This window comes from Lissotriton vulgaris, chromosome 7 (genome assembly GCF_964263255.1).
Source record: "Lissotriton vulgaris chromosome 7, aLisVul1.2, whole genome shotgun sequence".
NCBI classification, from domain to species: Eukaryota; Metazoa; Chordata; class Amphibia; order Caudata; family Salamandridae; genus Lissotriton; species Lissotriton vulgaris.
In genome coordinates, this window is record NC_141695.1 from 842,316,931 (window position 1) to 842,340,074 (window position 23,144).

General features: G+C 47.0%; 1 protein-coding gene across 1 annotated transcript in view; it reads right to left on the reverse strand.

The window, feature by feature from the left end:
- Window positions 1-23,144, reverse strand: part of CCDC57 (coiled-coil domain containing 57) — an 817,765-nt gene that overhangs the window by 111,918 nt on the left and 682,703 nt on the right. The window lies entirely within an intron of this gene.

Here is a 23,144-nt window from a genome sequence, read left to right on the forward strand (position 1 = left end):
TTACCTGCATTTTAACTTACGGGAACCACACCGCTGTTGGGCGGGTCCGCATCATCGCGTAATTGCACTTCAGGAGCGCCATTTTGAAAGTACTCGGTGCCGCTTTTCGGCGCGATCAGGTACGCTTGACGCTCTAGTCGTCAGAAGGACGCTAGGCGTGTATTTAAGCCAGTCATGCTGACGCGCAGCGGTCACGCGCTGCGGGGACGCCAGATTGACGCCGGAGTTACGCCAGAGTTCAGCCCGTCTGCGCCCGTCCGCGCTGAGGACGCGCTGCAGGACGGGCTGGACTCTGGGTCTCCTGGCGTTTACGCGCCTTCCTCCCGGGGGGATCTATATGCCACCCTTCTATCCCTTAGACCCCCGGCGTTCAGCTGCCATCATCAGCTTAGACCCGAGGTATTGTGTTGCGCCCACTTGTGTCCCTCTTGTAGCGTTCCTTTTGCCGGTCCTACTCAGGACCGCAGTCATTCTATCTCTTCTGTGCCGGTCAGTCATACCTCCCAATCCAAACATGGATTTTTGATCAATGCGCGCTCATTGATCAAACATGGGATTGAATTTCACGATTTTGTTAGTTCAAGGAATCCTGATTGGATCTTTGTTACAGAAACGTGGGCTACCGAGTCCTCTGGCCATGATCTGCTTTTGGCCATACCTGAAGGATATACCTTTTTACGGTTGGACAGAGAACGCTGTAGAGGGGGTGGAATTGCCATTCTTTTTAAATCTACTCTCACATGTACCATAAAACCCTTATCGGTCTCTACGGATCCTTTTGAGGCGCTTTACTTCTGTATTGTGCATACCCCGGTGAGCTCCTTTTCTGGCATACTACTTTATAGGCCCCCTGGGTCTAGAGCTAATTTTTGCTCAGAACTTTTTAGAATTTTGGAACCTTATTTTGGTAGACCCCATCTCACTATTCTGGGCGACATTAATTTTCACTTAGAGGATTTTACTTCGAAAGAGACCTGCTCCCTGCTCAACTCTCTGGAGGCATGTGACTTTGTCCAACGAGTTCTCCTCCCGACTCATAAGGCGGGGCATATCCTTGACGGGATCTTTTCCAACGACCCCAGATTAGGTGTTGGTACTCCGGTCCCGATTACCTGGTCTGACCATTTAGCAGTCCCGCTGTTTTTAGACATCCCCTGCCCCGTTGTCATTGCGGGCTCTGGTAAAAAACAATTCAAAAGGAGCTTTAAAAATTTTACTTCGGAGGCTGTGGCCCCTTTTATTCTCAACGCCCATATTTCAACTCAGCGGAAGGTGGATGAGTCGGCCCAAGAACTCGCTGATGCCATCACCAGAGCCGCCGACGAACTAGCCCCCCCTTCCCTGAAACCTGCAGCTAGACAGAAGCCAACTGCCCCCTGGTTTTCCGTCGATCTGAGGCTTCTTAGACAATCTTGCAGACAGAAGGAACGCCGGTGGCGTAAATCCTGGGATCTCAAGGATAGAGAAGGCTATAAGAGCCTACTACGGGAGTACAAAAAGAGAGTCATTAAGGAGAAACAGGACTACTTTTCCAATTTAACCTGTTCCTTAACATCTTCCAAAGAGCTCTTTAAAATAGTGGACTCTCTGTGCTCTCTTCAGGTCCCCGATCCTGTAGTCGCTTCCCAGGAGCTATGCAATGATATATCAGACTTTTTCTACAAAAAGATAGATGATATCTACATAGCTCTAAAGTCGCAGGGGAACTCGCTTAATGCTGAGGACTTCTCCCAAATTACGCGTCTGGAAGCCTGGACTACAGAATCCTCTCACTCCCTTGATCATTTCCCTGCCCTTTCGCTAGAGGATCTTAATAGCCTGTTGGACAGAACTAAATCGTCATCTCCACTTGATCCAGTTCCTCTGAAAGTACTGAAGAACTGCAGAGAGATTATTCTCCCTTCGATGCTGGAAGTCATGAATGGAGCATTGGAGCAGGGCATCTTCCCGTCACTTTGGAAGAAAGCCATTGTGAAGCCGCTGCTGAAAAAGACCACCTTGGACCCTGGAGTACTGAAGAACTTTAGACCCATCTCTCTTCTGCCGGCCCCGGCTAAGATGTTGGAGACCCATTTGAATTTCCATCTTTCAAACTTCCTCGATACCTCTGGTTTCTTGGACGGGTCCCAACATGGCTTCAGAAAGCTGCATAGCACGGAGTCTGCTCTGACGAAAGTCATGGATAGCATCCGCAGAAAAGTGGATTTGGGTCTAACCACCGTACTGGTGCTGCTAGATCTTTCAGCAGCATTCGACACCCTGTCTCCCCTTACTTTAACAACTAGGTTAAGGGAGGCAGGGGTAGAAGGACCGGCACTCAGTCTCCTGAGCTCCTTTCTTCAACAACGAGAGCAGTGTGTCATGCTAGGTGAATACCTCTCCCCTGCTAAGTCTTTGCAATGTGGGGTGTCACAGGGGTCGGCATTGAGTCCGACCCTGTTTAACATCTACGTGGCCCCACTTGCAAGACTAGTAAGATCTCAGGGGATGGAGGTAGTGTCGTATGCCGACGACACGCAGATTATGGTATCCCTGACTCACTCTGTGGGTGAAACCGCTTCTAACTTTAGAGCCTGCATGCAACTTGTTGCAGAGTGGATGATTGCCAACTCCCTAAAGTTGAACGGGGACAAGACAGAGGTCCTGGTCTTTGGCAAGGACCAGGGCATATGGTCAGATGAATGGTGGCCTCCTTGTGTAGGTAGCTGCCCAACACCAACACAATCTGCCAGGAACCTAGGCGTCATCTTTGACACCCAGCTCTCCATGGAGCTCCAGGTCAACAGAACGGTGGCTACCTGTTGGAGAGTCATCAAGACCCTGAAAAGAATCGTACACTACCTGTCCCCACAGGCACGGAAACAGGTGGTGATCGCCCTTGTTGGCTCAAGGCTTGATTACTGCAACTCAGTGTACGCCGGGGCCAACAAGGGTCTGCTCCAGCGCTTGCAGGTCATACAAAACGCGGCAGCGCGGTTTGCTCTCGCTCTGCCCTGGCTGGCCTCTATGACCGCAGCGAGGAAGAACCTTCACTGGCTCCCCATCCCTTCAAGGATCACTTTTAAACTCCTCTGCCTTACATATAAGGCTTTAACTGCAGGTTCGGCTGATGCCCTTGGATCACTACTCTCTAGATACGTTCCGAGTAGATGTCTCCGATCCAGTGAGCTTAATCAACTGGTTATTCCCAGAGCCAAGAAGGCTAGATGGGGGAGCAAAGCTTTTTCCATACTGGCTCCTCTGATGTGGAATTCACTCCCCCTGGAAATCAAAATTTTGCCCTCCCTTGACCTCTTTAGGAAGTCATTGAAAACCTGGCTCTTTATTAATGCATACTAGTAGGCTCTGTTTCTATCTGCTCACAGTCGTTATTTGGATTAGGCGCCTTGACGCCCACTGGGCATAGCTGCGCAATATAAATAATGTTTCATTCATTCATTCATTCATACGCTCCCATTAACCCTACCTTGATGTTCATATTTTCCTTTATAGTCCTGGTCCATTGTTGTCAAGAGATTTTCATTTTTGATTTGTGTTTTTTATTATTAGAAAAGTAATTTAGCTTAAGTAGACATTACTAATCTGGGCCGAATTTTACTAGACAACATTTTTTAAAATGGCGGATATGTTGCAGTGATGAGGTAATATTTCAGAAACCATGAGTGCTATATACTTTACTCTGGTGTCGCAACATAGGGTTTGGGGGTCAAGAAGTCTTATAGAGACAGAAAATAACCCTGCAGAGCAACCCTTCCCCCATTTTCCAAAATAGCTGCTCTAGAATGATGTTTTAACCATTACATTGGTAATTTATTTTAATACTGTTTTTGTTTCAGGTTTTCCTTTACTTTAAATTCGTAAACACGAGCAAAGCAGGTGGTAGCAGAGGATCTTTACCTCCTGATAGAGTGATGCGAACTACAAAATCTGAGGACTCCTTCAACAAAGAAAAATGTGTCATATGCCAAACTAACCCGAAAGAAAAGCTAACATCAACTGCGGCTGGACAAAAGAGAGTTCGAGATGCTGCAGAAAAACACAAGACGAAGTTCAAACAAGATAGAAAGGTGAAGAGGATCAAATATTTCATTATTTTTACAAGTGCTACAAGTCGTATATAATGGAAAAAAGTCTCAAAGAACTAGTCAAAAAATAGCAGAAACCGGTAAATCACAACAAGAATCCGAGCCTTCTGAGAAAGCGGTGGCATCCAAACCCAATGCCCCTACACTGATCAGAAAGCATAGGATCTTCAATGTGTCATCTGTGGTTTAGCCAGAACAAGGCCTAGAGGGATTGACGAAAGTGCCAAGCATGTGAGTCTCAGCAAACATGTTTTTAACTGTAGCTAGTTTCTTCCAAGATGACGTTTTCAGCCGAATAGCTGATCTAAATAGCGAGGTGAATGTATTTGCATTGGTTTTGTTTGCCCATCCGAACTGCATGCCTGCATGGATGCATTTTAGAATATAAATGTATAATGAGCTCCCAGCCGCAACGCAACCGCCAGCCTTCAGTTATGTTTTGACTCTTTGAAAAAGCAAATGAAGTTTTAAAGCCACTCTTGAGTCCTGGCTACGGGTTCACACTCTAAAACTATACACCAACTGCTTTGCTAATGTGTGCAAAATCACTACAAGTCATCAACATGTTCCAGTCTACCAGAAAGTTTGAAAGTGATTGAGGATATGGGTCCTCTTCTACCTAATGCTGCAGTCCGCAAAGCTGATTTAACTAAATTGATCATATTGCTTATTTGCTTATTTTGCGCAGACTAAAGGATGAAGAAAAGCGAGTTCCTCTGTGGGCTGAAATTCATGTTCTGATCTCTCAGAATACTGTACCTTGAAAAAGGTTTGGGTTTTTACCAGTAATACCATCTCCAGTCACAAAATACGCAACAGTATAAACAGCTCTAAAAAATGTCCAAAATTGGGCATGCTCAGCTTGAAGACCAGCCTATCCTACCAATGTTCTTCAATGGTGTTTTTCCTATTGTAGCTGACATTTTTATGAGCAATCCGGTAGAATTTGATGATATTTATCCAATGATGGGCATATTCTACATGATGAAAGTTGCATTGTGCAGGAAGTTATCTCAGAGGATGTGGCATAGACGATGAACTTAGTGAGGATGAAATCTTTGAAAGGAAAACTGTCCAGTCAGTATTGAGTGGAATTCATTATGTTGATTTGTTACAGGGTATGCTCACATATCTGAGGCTTTAGAAACATTGTGTTGGAATGTTTTTTGGAACAAAAATGACAAGTTAGTGTTTGCATATCTTATCTCAAACGTGAACAAGGCACAGGGTGCACTTCATTCAAAAGACACAATGCAAAGCCAGGCAATGTTTAATACACTTAGTTCAAAATCAGAAAACCTTAAAACCATGTTTTACTTTGCAAGTACTGGAAAAATGTTTTACCCACTATAGCTATAGTGAAAAACATGGTATATACTGATCGGGAAGATGATTGGGAGCTGCACATGAAGACTGTGGAGCCACTGATTACTGTGTTTCGTGAATTTGACTGTGTAAACTACCTGAGATATGGGTCCTGGTATTTAGAAAGAGTGAAGAAACTAGACGTGGAAAACCAATACCTCTACAGAATTTTCATACAAAGACATTTTGTGGTGAAAGACAGACAGAGAAGGATCAATGCTGTGGCTCCAGCTATGAAAGTGGAATAGACGATCCAGACACCACAGATGGTCAGACACGTAAAAGTGAATATGTTGCTCAATGGCAGCTGGTTTACCATGAAGTCCTTTTTATTTACAATGTTTTCAGAGAGATGACCAATTCAAAATGAATGGACCATCGTGAAATTGTTCCTCACCATGAAGTTGTGGGAAAGAGAGGGGAACGTTAACGTTTAATAAACATGTTAACAGCCTTCTTCATTTGATGCAGCAGCAAGTAAACCCCTTTGAAATGACTGAGCCTGTGAGACTACACAACTTGGTAACCAAACAATATGTGGATAACAATATAAAGAAAAGTTTACTAGATGTCCTGGAACATGGATCAAAACTATATGCCGAACTGAAGCAAGAAAGATTCATATTGAAAGAGAAAAAGCTGTTTGACATAATGGCTAAAACGAAAATTCCACACTTTATTTGCCATAGCAACAGTTTCATCCATCCAGCCACTACAAAACAGGTTACAAAACAAAAAACTTTTGCAAGCACATAGAGAGATGGATGTAGCAAAAGAAAGAGGTGAATTTATCTGACATTCTGTCTCATGATCTTCTTCCAACAAACACATTACTTGATGGCGATGCTGCAACCAAACCAGGGAAGCAAAAATAAAACTTTCACCGGAAGAATTTCAATTTGAAAAGGTGTCCTCATTGAAAACTGCTGTTGTTGGTGTGGACTATATGTCACAATTGCAAATGGTCGAGATTTCATCTATGCAAAACTTCACAGAGGTCGTTCAGACTGCTCTACAGATATCAAAGTCAGTGTACACATTGCAAGAACAGCACATTGTCTTTGATAGCCTCTTGAACTATCTGTCAAAGAACACAAGAGAATCATACCAATGTCTACAAGTGGAACAACTGACCTTGACTGAATCACAAATTCGATACCTAGACCTGAGCAACTTGATACATTCTGGTCATCAACATCAAACAAGATGAACTTGGAGATGCTAACAAGCCAAACACTGCTGATGCTTCAGTGAACACTGAGTTTCCAATTATTTCAAGTCGAATGATTGCCAATCAGGAGTTGGTGCCGGCAGAGATATATTCAAAAGGTACTGCCATATTATTCAAGAACTTAACAGCAAATTAGGTTTTAAATCTCTTTTATTGGTTTTCAAGACAGGAAAAACAACATACTAAGGCAACATGTGCCATGATCATCATAATGCAATCCATCAGCGGGACTGCCGCTTCGGTATAACTACACAATGAATAGTAACAGAAAGAAACAAGCCCCCCACCCTCTCCCCTCCAGCTATCAGTTGATTTTTACCCGTGATGTGAACTTCCATAGCTTTCACAAAAGAGTACCCCTGTCAAAGAGGTCCTAGTAATGGGCGGAATTGCCTAAATCTGAGTGTTTGGGTGGGTCCGCAAGTCACAGCAGTTTAAGATATTTGGGGCAAGTAAGTTCTGTAAATTCAGAGGTCAACAATTTGAGGAAGGGCTCCCACAAGTCATGGAAGGAGGCACCTGGGTGTGCGAGAGAAAGGGAAATTCTCTCCATCCCTAATATGCCCCACAATCTATCGAGCCATCCCAAGCGAGTTGGGGCAGTCGTAGTACCCCAGTGGGAGGGTATATTTTGCAGGGCTAATGCTATTTTCCTGCCCCTGCCCGACTTAAGTGGAAAGGTGATTTGATTGGGAAGGCCCAGGAGGGTATACACCGGAAGACGGGGGATTTGGGTGTCAAAATTGGAATCAATGTTGTCTAAGATCTATGTCCAGTAATCCGTCAGAGAGGGGCAGTCCCATAACAAATGGGTGGGAGTGCCCTGCGTCCACAAGCTCTCCAGCATTGGGGGTTGCGGGATGGATTACCTCTGTGGAGCCGGGGACGGGTCAGGTACCAAGATGTGACTATTTTGGTGGCTGTGTCAGTGGAGGCTGTGTTGCGTGCCGTATGTCGGGCTCTATAGTATACGTCTGACCACTCTTTCTGCGTCAGTTTTAAGCCCAATTCCCCCTCTCATCGCAACTGACCTGGTGATTTCCCAGTGCTGGGGGACGTAAATTTATACAAGTCTGATGTCAGGTGAGTGTCAGTGTGTCTCGTAAGTAGCCATTTTTTTAACAGTGTGAGATGTCTCTCAGCTCCCTCCCGCACCCCATAGTGTAGCAACCAATGTCGGATCTGTAGGTAATGATACCTTTCTATTTCTGGTATGTCCTGATCCTTGCGAAAGTCAGAAAAAGTGAGGGGGCCCATGGTGTTGAAGAGATGCCCTTTGGAACACTGGCCTTCCTTGGTCCAATGCATAAACCTCACGGAATCTAGCCCCGGAGTAAAATCTGAGTTGTGAACTATGGGTGTGATCGGGGAGGGAAAGGTCGTAAGCCCTCAAGAGTCAGCCACCTTGTCCCAGACCAAGAGGACGGGGTGAGTCACCTTGGAGAGGTATAAGTTCCGAGGTCTGGCCGCTCTAGTAAGAAAAGGGGACCCCCTACAGAGGCTGCCCGGCGAGAGACCTGTCCATGAACAGCCAGTGTTTCTCGGACTCTGGGTGAGAGCATTCGACCAATGCCCTCAAATGAACCGCCCACCAGTAAGCCTGCAAGTTGGGAACCCCTAATCCTCCCTCGACTGGGTCTCTGTAACTTAACTCTCTACGCAGTCGGGGCCTCTGGTCCCACCAAATAAAACGCTTTATATCCCATTGCAGTGAGAGTATGGCACCTGATGCGGGCACCAGTGAGAGTGACTGGAACAGATAAATGATATTAGGGAGAGTAGTCATTTTTATGGCCACTATACGACCCAGCCATGACAGCGAGTAGGGCCTCCACTATCGAAGACAGTCCCGCACCTGCCGTAACAGCTTTATATAATTCGTCAAATTGGTAACCTGGATTCTGGCCAAGAGTTGCAGGCCCAGATAGGGAATTGTGTCTTGTGGCCAATGAATACGATAAGACCGCTGCCGCAATCCCAATGTCTTCGGTTCAAGAGAGATTGATGGCTTGGGATCTGTGCACATTAATCTTGAAGCCGGATCCTAAAACAAACCTGTAAAGCTCTGCCAGCAGAGCAGGGAGAGATTCCCTGGGCCTCTCCAATGTGGCCACTACGTTGTCAGCGAAGAGGCAGGTCTTGTGCCTCGCATCCCCGAAAAGCACCCCTGTGATAGACGGATCATCCCTACCCCGTTAAGCCATGGGCTCCATATACAAGGCAAATAAAAGCAGTGACAGTGGACACCCCTGTAGCGTTCCCCTTTGAATGGGGAAGGTATTCGAAATGATCCTGTTTACCCGTACTTAGGCAGTGGGCTAGGTATAGCTGCTGAGCACCCAATCAATGAAACGGCCATAGTGGGTCAGGGTGTCTTTAAGGTACGGCTAGTGAACCCTGTCAAACGCCTTCTCTGCGTCAACAGAGAATATCATACGTTCGGCTGGGAAGAGTTCAGAGTGTGTAGGAGTTGTTTCGTATTGTCAGAGCATTTACGCCCAGAGACAAAACCGGACTGGTCAGGATCAATCAACCCGGGTAGATGAGAAGAGAGTCTCTGCCAGAATCCCAGTGAAATTTTTAAGGTCGACATTAAGGAGGGAAATGGGGCGGAAAGATGCACATAGGCATTTATCCTTGTCTGGTTTAGGGATCACCGTGATCAGTGCTTTTAACATTGAAGATGGGAGGAGGTTAGAAGCCCTGATCGAGTTATAGACCCTTACCAATAGTGGGGCTAGGGTATTGCAAAAAGCTTTAAAAAAGACGGAGAAGAATCCGTCCGGGCCCGGGGATTTGTGAGGTTTTAATATGGATATGGCTGAGATGACCTATTCTAACCGAATAGGTGCTTTAAGCTCCTCCGCCTGGCTCGGAACCAACTTAGCCGTAGACATCTCCTGCAAGTATTGGGCTGGGCCCTCCTCATATAAGGTCTGGGCCTCGTATAAGGTTGCATAAAACTGCCGAAATGTTTAGGCAATCCCTTAGTCAGTCGTCTGTTCCCCACCCTGCTGATTTATTACCAAGGGAATGTGGGATGTCTGTCTCTGAGAGCGTCATCTATTGGCCAATAGCTTCCCACTTCTGTCTCCCCCTACGTAAAAGGCATGCTTAAATCGGAGGGCAGCATATTCGGCTCTATCTACGTCCAAGCCAGCTAACTGGGCACGTGTCACCTTGAGTTTTTTCCAGACCCTGGGTGCACCTGCTCTCTGATGGATGCGCTCTAGTTTGACTACTGCATCTGAAAGTTTCTCCCTTTTCTTCCTCCTAATCTTGTCAGCTGCAGCAATCCCTAGGAACTCCCCCCGGAGAACCACCTTCAAAGCATCCCACAGAATTGCCGTTGAAATATCTGGAGTGTCATTGAGATCTAAATAGTCGGTTTTGGTTTAGGTGACCTGCTGGACTACAGAGGGCCACTATAACATCGTCTCACGCCAAAGCCGGCAAGGGGATCGCTGGTGGAGTAGGGACAGGGACGCCTTCATCGATGAATGATCGGACAGAGGACACAGGACAATCACCACCTCCTGTGTCTGTTGCGTCAGTGTGTCTGATGTCAATATATAGTCAATCCTAGCGTACATTTTGTGGGAATGCAAGTAGAATGTGCATTCCCTGGACCTTGGGTGGTGTAAGCGCCAGTCTTCTGTGAGCCCAGTCTCTGCAACTAAACCCCTAAGTACCAGAAAGGGCTCCAGTCTGCCCGGAAAGCTGCGAAGACCTATCGAGACCATTATCAAATCTCCACCCAGGAGCAGGGATCTGTCCGGGAGACAAGACAGCTCATGAATCGCCTACCGAAGGAATCCGTCCTGTCCGTCATTGGGAACATAAACCACAGCTACCGTTGAGGTATGCTGTCCCAACGTGAAAGTATAAGCCAAAAGCCTGCCTTTAATTGCGGCCTGTTTATGGCCTATCTGACCCTGGAACCTAGCAGAGACCGGTATAGCCACCCCGCTGTCTTAGAGGCCCGAGAGGAGAACAGTTGGTGAGAGAACGCCATAGACCGTAATCTGTGAGTGTCTTGTGCCAGGAGATGCGTCTGTTGAAGGAGGCAGATATGAGCATTCGAGTTGTCTAGAAAGGACAAGAATGCATGTTGTTTTATGGGGTTATTGAGGGACAGGATTTTAATATCAGCAGACATAATAGTGGACGTGAGGATGCGCATGAAAGGCCTGCAAGACCGGGCCCACTTTCACCCTGAGAATAACCACACCCATTAGAGGTCCCGGATAAGCATCACAAACTACAAGTCTGCAAAAAGATCCTCACCCACGCACTCACAACCCGCAAGCCTTATACGCCAGGATCAACAGAACCCTTCTACACAAACTCCAAACCATCCAGAACGCTGCAGCCAGACTCGTCCTTGGGACACCGCGCCACAAACACATGACCCAACACCTACGAGATCTCCACTGGCTCCCCGTCGAGAATATGATCACCTACAAACTACTCACCCACACCTACAAATCCCTCAACAACTCCGGTCCCAAATACCTCGACAAGAGATGATCCTTCCAAGTACCCAAGAAAAACCTCCACTCCACAGACCTCGCCCAGGCAGAGGTCCTCGCCATCCGCAGAAACAGAGCAGGTGGGAGAGCTTTCTCCTACATCGTGGCCAATACCTGGAACGAGCTCCCGGTGAACATCAGATGCTCCCGACTCTGCACACGTTCAGGAAGAACCTCAAGACCTGGCTCTTCGACTGATCTGGAGCTGTTCCCCACACTCAGTGGCTTGAGACCCTCACGGGTGAGTAGCGCGCTCTTTAAACCCTAGATTGATTGGGTCTCAGTAATCCGCCATATCGGGAAGGAGGAGGAGAGCACCCCATTACCCCTGAAATTGAACAAACAAAACATAATAGCAACTTACAGAGTCCATAAATGTCTTGGGCTATCAGCCCCATGGCGAGACGTAAGATGTACATCAGAAGCCCCCCCACAACCTCCGTCCCACCCGGGACTCAGCCTCAAAAACCCAGAAGAACCCCTCTGGCAACTCGGTCCAGTGGTACCAAATCTATGCAGTCTTCAGTTTGCGGTAGCTGAGTCCTCCACCAAAGTTGCAATAACAGCTTTGCGTTCTTTAGCCATTGTCTCAGGGTCGGGCGAAGGTGAAGTGGAGCCCTCCCCACCCGTTGTCATCCTGCTGTTACATTGGGGTGTCCACCATTGTCCTCTCGCTTCGGGGTTCCATTGATCTTATCAGGTAAATTAAGTAGCGATGTGGCCTCCTGTAAAGAGCGGCTCTGGTGGAGCTTGCCCTCCCACTTACAAATAACCCTGCAGGGGTGGCCCCAGGAGTAGGAGATGTCTTTTGAATGCAGAAATGCCATGACCGACCAGAACTCCCTTCTTTTCTGTAAGGTGGAGGTAGCTAAGTCTTGGAACAGAAGAGGCCTGGATAAGCGAAAGTCCAAAGGATGCTTAGTTCGGGCTTCCAGGAGGATATGTTTCTTAAATTGAAAATCCTGGACACATTTTAGGATACACGGGGGGCAGTCGCCGGCATTTTGGGCCCCACATGTGGGTCCAATCTAGCTTAATCTGTTGTTTCGGGAGGGCGTCCAAGATGTGAGGGAAGAGCTCCTCGACAAAAGCTTCCATGTCCTGTCCCTCAACACCCTGAGGGACCGCCCGGATTCTGATATTGTTCTGTCGGGAACGATTCTGGATGTCCTCCGCGTGGGCCTGGTCTTGAAGGCAGAGGACCTCCTGCTGAAGTGTGGAAAATTAGGAAAATTGATGTACATAAGCGGCGTTCATTTGCCTTTTCCCACTCCCCTCCCTGTAAGCACCATGAATACCGTGAAATATTGACCGCATCACTCCGCCAGTAAAAGCCCGTGCCCATATGTACATGACAGCCATTTTAGGCACCATGGCCTTTTTGCCCGTTCATTGGAATCACCGGCTTCCCTTCTACGCTATTTGAACCCCCCCCCCCTCTCTCGCATGCATAGACCATGAAACCCTCTCCCTCTGCGCGACCCTGCTCTGAAAAGCAACCCTCCTGCTTGACCCACGCAAAACCCCCCTTTTTCCTCTTGAAGAAGCATCCTTCGTCTCAGCTGACATAACCCTCCCCAGCTGTATCTGACTGCCCCCCGTTCTCTCATGTACGGGTCATAAGACCTCTCTCTCTGTGCGACTCTGTCCCTGTGCACACCCTGGCTCCCCCCTCCCCTTCTCCCTCACACGGGCAAGTCATAAACCTTCTTCTTCTGCAAGACTCTGTCCTTGGGAGTCACGGCCGCGCCTGACCAACCCCTCCTTTCCTTTCATGAATAACCCCTCTGTTAGTAAACCCTCCCTCCGCGATTGACTGTCCACACATGTCTGAGGTCATCGCCTAAGCCAGGAGATACTGTTTACTGCCCCTTATTGTATGGAGTCACTCCTCTTCAAAGGACCCACTATTGATCCTGGCCTCCCCACCCCCTGGGCTACGATCAGGCGCACATATCCTAAAAATCGGCGGAACACTCAGCTGTGTGATTACCCTCTCCTCTTATCGGCAGGTCAAGGGTCTCTATTGTGAATATATGTGGGGTAGGATTGACACGAGGATTATGGGGATGTCTTTTCCTTGTTTCACAATGTCGTGATTGTAATACGGAGTGTTTTGTAAGGTATAAAAGACAATGTCTCAGCTCACTTGTTAGAGCACCTCCCGAAAGACACTGTGTTTCGTGTCCGAAATGACAGGCTCTCCTCATGAGTAATAAATCCTGTTCTTGTGATTCCTGCTCCCAGCGCCCGTCTCTTTATTTGGTAACTATTCAGAATGGGAACTAAGAGGCGACTTGCGCCAGCAGCCCGGGCATCGATACTAATATGGGCTCACTTTCCACAATTGGCGTCCCAACGCGGGGTCCATCAGTGACATTAGGTCCAGTAAGAGAGATCCAGACGAAGAGGTGAACATCTAAATGATCGGAGTATACCTGCCTTGAGAGGGCCCTCGTCCGGCTGCCGATTGAATGAACTTCACCGATTCTGAACGGACCTCTCCCGAGTGACCTACTGTCCTGACTGGAATCCCACAGGAATGCTGCATAGAGTAAGAGAACGATCGGGCGCTGGAGGGGGAAGACGAAGAACTGTCCGTATGGTCCGGTCCGGGTAAGATTAAGTAGGGTGTTTTTACGCCTAATTGGTAGGGTGGTTTTATCCATCTGATTGATTGATTGATTGTATTGGAATCGGTATTTGAATACTGATATTGTTGTTATTGGTTCATTTAGCTTTGGATGCTACTTGAAATATTGGTTCTCTTCTCGAGAACGAGACATTCTCTGTTTGCAAACAGCGGTGAATAGGAACGTTCGTCCCTCTTTGCAGATAGAGAAGGGTGGGTTATGCCCCTTTATGATTCGTCAGGCCTACCTTTCTCCCCACTGATTGTTTGAAATCGATTAATAATCGATTGTTGCTCTTTGAGATCTTCCCTGTCCACAAACAGAGACGAATAGAAATATTCTGTCTTCCTTTGCAGATAGCGAAGGGCAGGTAATGCAGACGTTTGTCCCCGTTGTAATCCGTCATGCCTGTTTTTCTCCCCACTGATTGATTGATTGACTGGACATTGTTGTCCAAGGAATTGCTTGTTTGAGGTATTTTCTGTTAGCAAACAACGTGGAATAGAAATATTCTGTCTAGTCTTTGCAAGTAGTAAAGGGTAGGTTATGCCCCTTTATGATTCGTCAGTCCTACCCACTCCCCACTGATTGACTATTTATTGGGGGTAGCTCACCTGGTCCGCCCAGGAGGCTACCCTAATGGAGAGACATATGCTCCCCACTCATTGGCCATTTATTGGAGGTAGCCCATCTGGTCCGTCCAGGAGGCTACCCTAGTAATTGGAGGTACATCATTTGGTCCGTCCAGGATGATACCCTAATGAAGGGACATGTGTTCCCCTCTGATTGATAATCTAGTTCCACCCCGGACCATTTATTGGAGGTAACTCATCTGGTCCGTCCAGGAGTACCCCTAATGAAAAGGACATATAAAAATATGAAGTGATCACCGTACCCTGTTAACAGAAACTTTAGCGCGAAACACGCTAAGGAAAAGAAGGAAAAATAAAAGGAAATCGGGCTAAGTCAGTAACCCCCTGATGAGCTTTCGACTTCACTAAAAATAAGAAACATTAGAAACAGTTCGTAATAAGAAATATAAAATGGCGAAAAGCTTGACAGCAAGACAGCCATGAGGTAGCTAGGTTCCGCTGCCTACTCCTGCCCCAAACATGTCTACCTCATTGCCCACCACGCCCAAATAACGGTCACATGAAATAGATACAAATCAATAGGTACCTACCCCCATTCCGGAAGCTCCCGAAGTGCAACAGGTCCGCGGTTACGCCCATCCGGAAGGCGAGGCCTCGATGCGTGCAGGGCTCGGCTGGCCGCAGTCGGAAGGGGAAGCTGTGGGGCGGACGGCCCGAAAATCGTAATGATCTCTCCTTTTCCCCTCTTCTGCTGCCCTGCAGGCCACGGGGGGGGGGATGTCTTGCCTCAGCCACCGACCCCCCCCCCTCTCTCGCCTGATCCGGCTCTCATCGAAGGCCAAAGCCAAGGCGAGGACGGCGGCGCTTCTTTGCGCAATAATGGCTGCGACAACACTCTTGAAATGGCCCTGGATAGTTGCAGGTAGTCCCGCCACATGGCAACCCCTGAGAGTGACAGGTGGTCCCGCCACATGACAAGGGGGGGATGTCTTGCCTCAGCCACCGACCCCCCCCCCCCATCTTCATTGCCTGGCACGGCCGTACCAAAGCACTGGAGCCGGAGAACGGCGCGGGGTCGCTGGAAGGGGGAGGCGGCACGAACGAGCCTCCCCCACCTCCCTCCAGGTGGAGGCTTCCAGCGACACCCCAACGCTCCTGCTTGAAGAAAGGGTCCATATCAAAAAGCGGGTTTCCTTGCCCGGGACGGGCACACGCCCTGTACTCCTCAACCTTGAAGATTCTAAAAGAGCCGGGGGGGCCGACCTCTCCACGAGGCGCCCCCCGCCCTGTCCTCCGATGGAGCCACGAGACGTCGGTGCACTCCTGCCGGAGCCAGCCTCAGTTTGGAAATGACTAAAATCCTGCAAAGATACAGATTTGTTCAGTTCCGGTGGAACACCAGAATGACCCGGTAGGAAAAGATTGTTGCCCCCCTCCCCACTTTTGACTGATGGTTCATATTACTAGTCTGTCACCCCATTACGAGAAAACTTTTTGAACTGCCAAAAGAGGTTCTGGTCCAACCACGAGTCACTGGAGACATTCTGACTATACTGGGACCTGCCTGACCTCGCCCAAAATGGCGCCAATACAAAAATGAAACTTTCAAACTCCTTGTTCACCCTGATTGCTCAAACCTTGATGCTCCGAGATATGTATGCAGTTTTGGACAATGAAAGTAGATAAGATGGATATTGATTATGTGCTTAGAAAAGAAAGCGATGTAAGATAGATATTGATTATGTGTTGGGACAATGAACTGATTTAGGGTGGGTACTAATTATGATTGGAAGCAATGAATTGGTGTAATGTAGGCACTGAGTGAGCATTTGGATAATGAATTAATATTATTGAAAACTTGAATTTCTGACATGCATCATACTCGCCCTGTAGGAAAGTTCGATACGATTTTATTGCACTGCTGCACTTTATGAAATAAATGATCACCGACTTCGTTCCTCTTATGCACAGTTCCAGTCCGCTCCGTGGCCGGTCCTCTGGGTCGTAGGCCCGTATTTGTGCACCAACATTTTTAATTAAAGGTATTTTGAAAAAGAAAGTATAATTGTAGCGGTTGCATTAATGAGTTTTGAATGTGTTACTACTGTCTCCAATATGAGCGAAGAATAAGCATGATTAAGGTTGAAGGTTAAAAAAGGCCCGATATTTAGCAGCTACATTATGTGTCACAGGCAGCCGGAAAAGTGTTTTAGACGCCCTTAAACGACACCACAGAAATACCACCTGACCACCACCCTTGCACACGACCTAAAAGGTCACGATCAAGTGATTCATGTAGATACGCAGACCATCGATGATTATCTATCTAACACTACTGGTCCCTCTGGGCTTAAACGCCGAGATGGTAGAGAATGCACTACGTGGAGATAGGTCGAGTATGTGGTAGGTAAAAACATTTTCGGACTACTGCATGCTGATGTGCTTTGAATGCTGCCCCCACCCCCTTCTTCTCCTCCCTTCTGCAGGTCGCGTCGGAACGTCGGCTGAAGTATGGAAGAGCGATGATCGAACGACCGACGAAAAGGGAAGGAGGGGATCTGAGCATAGTACTTATGTTGACGAGTTTTTAAAGACGTAGACTTAGACATGACTGTTCCTCCTTAGAACGTAGTGACTGGGAGGATGGACTGACATAGAAACTTGACGGGTACTGTATGACGGAAATTGACTCGAATTAGCACGTTAGATAATGTAACTATGACGTTTAACTAGATAGGGAAAGGACAAAGAAGAGTCCTGGGGTAAGGGTTACCCAGGCACCACCCGTCTGGGAAGTTAGAAATGTTATTGATGTTCGAAATGTACCACCTCCTTCTCACACTCTTATAGATATAACCAAGCTGTCCGACTGTTCTCCTGATCAATACCCTCTGTTGCCTCAGCCTGGAGAACTTCCCACCAAAAGAAGAAACTCAAAAGTGGTTTAAGATCCAACCGTGGGCAAATAGCCCGACCAGGTTAATTTCTGACCGGCTGACCGAGGTGTAAGTATTGGCAATCGAGAACGCTCGCAAAAATAGCAAGCAAGAGGAAAAAGGAGGAAAAGGTAAAAAGAGCTCAGCCCATAGATAAATAGGATATTAAAGATACGCAGCATGCACAAGGAGATCTTTTTGGCCAATAACTGTCCTGTGTTTTGTCGTAAATATCTTTGTATGTAATACATGTACTGTCTTCCTTCGTCTGAGTTTGTGTGTATGTACTGTAGGGGTTTATGACTTCCCTCTGTTTGCGTCTCCCCGTTACCTGACCCCTGCAGTTCTGTGTTGTGAGCGCACTAAATGACCTATTTTCGTACACGTCTCTCTCTCTCTCTCTCTCTCTCCCTCTATCTATCTCTGTCTCTATCTCTCTCTCTCTGTCTCTACATGTCATACGTGTACCGAATGGCTCGTTTAGGTTGCGGACGACTCTCACTCTCTACGAGAGTCCCCCTGCGCCATCTTCCTTTTTATGGTAAAATTGTGCCTCGCTGGCACCAGTCTGATTGGATACTTATTGAACGCGAAGGTGTTCAGCGAAATTGACAGAAACTAAAATGATTGTATCTCGCCATATTACCCCTCTCCTTTCTGCAAAATGAATGAACTCGAATTGGCTAAGAAAGAAAGGACAGGTAAGACGACTAAGGTCCCCCAATCTGACCCTTTATAGGGGAACTATAGGTCAATGGCACCTTATTTTTTTTAGTTCATCAGAGACAAACGCCAACGTCTAGATTGACCTCCAATGCCCAGATTGCCCCACCCCTTTGCACCCAAGCACGAATGCCCGAAGCGTCCCCGCCCCACTTGATTGACCCCAGCTGCTGTCCCCGATATATACATGATGACCATGAGTAACTGTCGTCCCTCGAGAAAAACTTGTTTTACCCTGACTCTCGATGATAGCGCCCCCGCCCTGTTTGAAAGGGTTAGCCAGCCTTGAAGGGAAATGTTAGACTGTTAAGGCTCGGGTTTGGAAGACAAGTCTCCGCTGGAGGTTCCGAAATGTTGAATTTGATGAAATGCGCAGTTGATAGGAGTCTTATTTCTCTCCATTTGTGTTATAAATAGACGATGAATAAACTTGGCATGAACTCAGTAGGAATGCCGACATATGCACTGCTTGGTAATAAACTTCTGACTGTGACCGATGAACGTATCTCCCAAGTGCGTAGGATTGAGGGAGGAATTCACATGCATAAATGTCTTCTCCTGCCAGTTCTCTAAAGCTTGTTTTGTACCTATTCAAAGATATACGATCACCGGAGGAGAAGGGTCGGACGTGCCGTACAGCCTGGCTGCAGATCTTGAGACACATGTGACCTCGATCAAAGGTGGAGCTGCAGAGCAACAAGATATGGGACGAGACAGCAATTTCAGACGTGGAAAATGAAACTTGACGGGCTGCCCTGAAGCCCTCAGTCTGCTAACCCACGTGTGCCTGAAGTCTTCGCCCCCTTTTTTGGGCCCGATCGATGGGCCTGCCTGCCTGTTATCCTTTGCTCCCTTGGTCCCTTGGAAGTGTCCGAAAAGATCTGACCCCACTCCGCCCTCTCTTCCCTCGACTATCCAACACCCCCTCTTTCCCACATGACTTTTTGACTCAGAAAGAAGAAACAGCATTTACGTGGAAATGAGGTTTGCAAACGGAAGTAAACAGAAATATAGGTGCCGAGCATAAGACACCACCAAAAGAATTGGTTAGGGAACAGGACTGTGGTCTAACAGCAGAGGACTGACCGCACCCTGCAACGCGTAAGGATAGATCCGAGCTGGACCTATAGCTCCACCGCCGGTGCTCAACAGCGCCAACGAAAAGATACGGACGAGAGCCTACCAGTGATGGCTCACTGCTAAAAAGACACTGTGACGAAGAGATCTTATTGGACTAAATTCCTCCCTCAACTACTTGGTCAAAATGTTCATTGGTCACATTTTTTGAGAAAGTCAGAAGCATTTATGCTATGTAGTGCGTTTGAATGTTAGGAACTCAACAAAATGCAATTTCCTATGTGCTGCATTCTGCCAAACACATCAACTGTCCATGATTATATGCCATATGTTAGTATTGACAAATGCTCATTCTTCAACCGCACCTGTTTATATGTACCCCCATCAATTAGGAAAATGAACTTTGTTATGTAAAAAGCGGCGACTGTGGAAAATTAGGAAAATTGATGTACATAAGCGGCGTTCATTTGCCTTTTCCCACTCCCCTCCCTGTAAGCACCATGAATACCGTGAAATATTGACCGCATCACTCCGCCAGTAAAAGCCCGTGCCCATATGTACATGACAGCCATTTTAGGCACCATGGCCTTTTTGCCCGTTCATTGGAATCACCGGCTTCCCTTCTACGCTATTTGAACCCCCCCCCCTCTCTCGCATGCATAGACCATGAAACCCTCTCCCTCTGCGCGACCCTGCTCTGAAAAGCAACCCTCCTGCTTGACCCATGCAAAAACCCCCTTTTTCCTCTTGAAGAAGCATCCTTCGTCTCAGCTGACATAACCCTCCCCAGCTGTATCTGACTGCCCCCCGTTCTCTCATGTACGGGTCATAAGACCTCTCTCTCTGTGAGACTCTGTCCCTGTGCACACCCTGGCTCCCCCCTCCCCTTCTCCCTCACACGGGCAAGTCATAAACCTTCTTCTTCTGCAAGACCCTGTCCTTGGGAGTCACGGCCGCGCCTGACCAACACCTCCTTTCCTTTCATGAATAACCCCTCTGTTAGTAAACCCTCCCTCCGCGATTGACTGTCCACACGTGTCTGAGGTCATCGCCTAAGCCAGGAGATACTGTTTACTGCCCCTTATTGTATGGAGTCACTCCTCTTCAAAGGACCCACTATTGATCCTGGCCTCCCCACCCCCTGGGCTACGATCAGGCGCACATATCCTAAAAATCGGCGGAACACTCAGCTGTGTGATTACCCTCTCCTCTTATCGGCAGGTCAAGGGTCTCTATTGTGAATATATGTGGGGTAGGATTGACACGAGGGTTATGGGGATGTCTTTTCCTTGTTTCACAATGTCGTGATTGTAATACGGAGTGTTTTGTAAGGTATAAAAGACGATGTCTCAGCTCACTTGTTAGAGCACCTCCCGAAAGACACTGTGTTTCGTGTCCGAAATGACAGGCTCTCCTCATGAGTAATAAATCCTGTTCTTGTGATTCCTGCTCCCAGCGCCCGTCTCTTTATTTGGTAACTATTCAGAATGGGAACTAAGAGGCGACTTGCGCCAGCAGCCCGGGCATCGATACTAATATGGGCTCACTTTCCACAGAAGCTGAGTAATCTCTTTGACCCTCGAAGACGCCTGCATCTCCAACAAGTCCACCTTTCCACCTACAGAGTCTATGTCCCTGTGTATCTCATGAAGTTTCGAGGATATCTCCTTTTTCGTAGCATGGAATTCCCCCCGTCAGAGAAGAGAAAAAGAGACTCAAGGACACCACGGGTGACCAGCTCAACCGCTTTGCTCTGTTCACGTTCTGCTGGGAGCCCCGTCCAGTGATGGTGCCACTTCAGCCCCTCCAGTGCTGTTCTTGAGGAGGAGATCAGTGCTCAAGGCACATAATCTAATGGGTGATGACACTATGAGCAAAACTTGAACGAAGCTTGGAGCTTTAACTGCTGCACCTGTGAAGTATCTAAAAAGATTTGCTGAGACAGAAGAAGAATGTGACTTCTTACACAAAGAAAAATGCCTTGTGCCTGTGTGGAAAACGAGTTCTGTCTGTCACACATTTGACGATCTTCGGTACAGTGAGTTCAAGAGATCAGTGCCGCTAAGTGGCCTTCCACCGTTATCATATTCTGTGCTTGAATACATTTAAAGAGCATTCTACTTGATCAGAAGATGTATAAATGTTTCGGATCATGCATATGTAAAGAAAGATCTCAGTGAATTTGGTTGGGACGATATTATTGGTGTGCTAAAACCTACGAAATTTCGAAAGCCTCTAAACACAGAACTTACACATACATGTACATGTAAAACCTGTGCTAAAAAAAGATGTCCCTGTCGATATGGTCTTCTCAAACGTTCAACATACTGCACATGTACCACAAGCGATTGCCGAAACAAATAAAGTGAACTATGAAAATATGTCTCAAACTGGAGTGATAAACATTATTTTCTTTTCAAATTCAGATCATAAACATTGTTTGGTGTATACATTAAAGGATTAAAAACCATTATTATTTGTTTCATTTCTATGTATGTTTCTTCTTCCTCTATTATAGCTTCCATTTTGGAAAATGGTGGGAGGACTGCATTGAGGAGTTATTTTCTGTCTCTATAAGACTACTTGACCCACAAAACCTATGATTTGACACCAAAATGAAGTTCTAGGCCTCATGTTTTTTTTAAATATTACATCATCACTGCAAAACATCCATCATTTTTAAAAATGTTATCCAAAAAAATTTGGCCCGGATAAGCAATGTCTACCCAAGCTAAATTACTTTTCCAGTGAGCCAAAAACACAAATCAAAAATCAAAATCTCTGGACAACGATATCAGGCGTCCGGGATCATTCCTAATGGATTCACATTATTCCAACCCCACACTGCTCTTGCTCACACTCGGATTCCCTCTGCCTTACAATCTGCTTTTCCTGTGCTCAAACCTTGTCATGCAGCGCATCCTCACACTATGGACATTTAAGAATCATTAACCCTTTCTAATTTGCTATTTTGCCCTGCCACTAGCCACTATTTCTCAGTCACATCTTCCTCGATCCTTATCCTCACACACTGTTCTCCCTCTTGGTCTTCCTGCACACTATGCTCTCCATCACACCCTGATATTTCTTTCACACTCTGGCTACCTTCTCATTCACTCTCTCAACCTACTCTGCTGTCCTCAAACTCTGCTCTCCCTCTTGGCCTGTCCACCCACTCTAATTTCCTCTCATCCTGCCTTTGTAAGTAATCTGCTCCCTCAACCTACCCTCACAATCTGCTCCCTCTAATGTCTTGCTATTCGTCAAACTTGTGTACTTTCACTAAACTCATATGGGTAGTGGAAGTAACACTCATGCTTACCGAACCCTCTCATGCCATTCCAGGAAGAGATATCACATGACACTCGAAAGCAACGAGATCATAAAAAGTGAACAGTACAGCTATTGGCTGATTAAACCAGCAGACAAGGTGAAAAACAGCTGTATGACAAGCATAAAACTAACAAAGGAGTTTAAAACTCTCAGAAACTGATAAAAGACAGCATAGAATTTGCAAGGGAGACTAAACTAGTATAGTTCCAATCCCTGGAGATTCATAAATGATGCCACTGCATTACTGCGTCAAAAAATAATTGGTTTTAAGTTCTTGTTGGTTCCTGCTGTCAAAACAATCTGTCTCACTCCCGCCCGCACTATAATGGTTTATAGATTCAGAAGACATAAGGGGTCATGCCAGGGAAAGCATGGGGATCACAATTGCGAGCTCTAGACACCCATAAATGACGCCCACCCTTTACTCGCAGCCTTCCTCTTGGGCTCACTTTAACATACGCCCACCATACAATGTTCTCCTTCTTGTTTTCAAATAGGGCCTTGTTAGCAGCTCTGCTCTAGCCCTTTCCTTGGGTCTGTGCTACCTGCCCCTCACAGCCTGGTCTGACTCCTGTGATCTCCTAGACCTCCTTGCCACCAATCCCACTGACACCATGCTTCCACCTGACTTCTCCT